Genomic DNA, 1668 nt, shown 5'->3' with positions numbered 1-1668 from the left:
TTAATCTAGTTGAGCATAGAATATTAACAAGTGAGGGGTTGTATATATTTTTTGTCAGATTTTCTATTTTTTTCCCCTCATCAAATTAATTTAAATGGAAGAGGGATCAACCGACCGACTATAGCAAATCTTCTCTTAGACGTTATCACAAGGACTCCAGACTCGTGGCTTTGTGCAAGACTGTACCTTAACTTTTTACCACTCAAAGATGACTAGTGGATCATAGCCGAGCATCACAAGATTGTAAAATTCAAGGGGGCATCAACCGTACAACTTGAACTTTAGACTTCTTCAGGGGCGGTTTTACCACTAAAAAAAAAACCATTATTTTTCACATATAAATTGTTTTTATTATTAACGGAACTTGATCACTCGTGTGGATTTAAAATAAGTGAAAGTTTTAATTAAATTTTGGTAATTGAATGGTACAATCCATGGTTTTTAATATATGATATGAAGACTAGTCGTGGATATTGTCAGATACTAAGGGGATATTGGGGTATCTTTTTTTGAAACAAGGGGATTTACATGTACATTTTCCTTTCTTTCTTTTTTTTTTAATTATACCATACTTGCCAAGTTAAAGTTTATTTTTGCATAGAGTTTTTCGTCACTAACATATTATAAATTTTCTCACTATTGATTTAGAGCTTGTTCGTTTTGTGAATTTTGGATTTGAATTTGTAATGATTAGGGTAAGGAGATAGATGTAATAGTTGAGATAATGATTGGAGAGAGATAGAGATAAAAACGAAAGTAATTGTTGGAAATAAGGATAATGAGTGAATTTTGGAGTGGGGTAATAATTTAGAGTCCAAAATCTAAAAACCCAACCGAACAAGGCCTTAAAAATTCGAAATTTTGGCACCGCTAAATGAAATCCTAGAGTTGGCCCAGGACCTCTCGACAACCCGAACCCCACTTGGGACTAAATTATCGGTCGGTTAGTTTCTACATTTACATGATGCTCATATACGTACTAGTACTAGACCAATTAGATGGAAAACAGAAACAAGTAGTAGTGTTGGAAATGAAGCGTCCGTTGATTGATGCAAATCATCCCACCGCATTTGATGTGAAGAAGATTAGCAACCTTTTTCTTGCTTGAATGGATCGCAAGCTAACTTTGAAAGTAATGTTTACATGATCATTTCAGAAAAGACCCCTAAGCACTGGCAAGCCAAGAGAATTAGAAATGGGGGGAAAAACAATGGAGAATTAATGATGATTATACTTAGCTTTAAGGGGGAGCAATGGAGTAGCTAGCATTTGGCCCCCACACCTATGAGATTATGAAGCTAGTTAAATTTTAATCAGCAAGACAACAAATTGGGGACTTCGCCTTTAAAAGCATAGGTTGGTTAGGTTAATATATAGTAACCACACCTATGAGATTATGAAGCTAGTTAAATTTTAATCAGCAAGACAACAAATTGGGGACTTCGCCTTTAAAAGCATAGGTTGGTTAGGTTAATAGTAACTCATGGATGGAATGTCTCTCCCTTATAGCCCTTTTTTCACGAGTAATTATTCGGTTCTGTGGGAGTACCGTCACGTGGCCGGAACCCTGAAGCATTTCAGAATCACATAAATATACTTAGTTGTGAACCCCGCATGCGCAAGAATGTATGGTTGTAGAGCGGTTGGAAGCACCTCCTGCCGGTGCTC

The sequence above is a fragment of the Rhododendron vialii genome, chromosome 7a, assembly GCF_030253575.1.
Source record: "Rhododendron vialii isolate Sample 1 chromosome 7a, ASM3025357v1".
Lineage (NCBI taxonomy): Eukaryota > Viridiplantae > Streptophyta > Magnoliopsida > Ericales > Ericaceae > Rhododendron > Rhododendron vialii.
The sequence above is the reverse complement of the archived record's forward strand: the minus strand, read 5'-3'. Positions refer to the sequence as shown.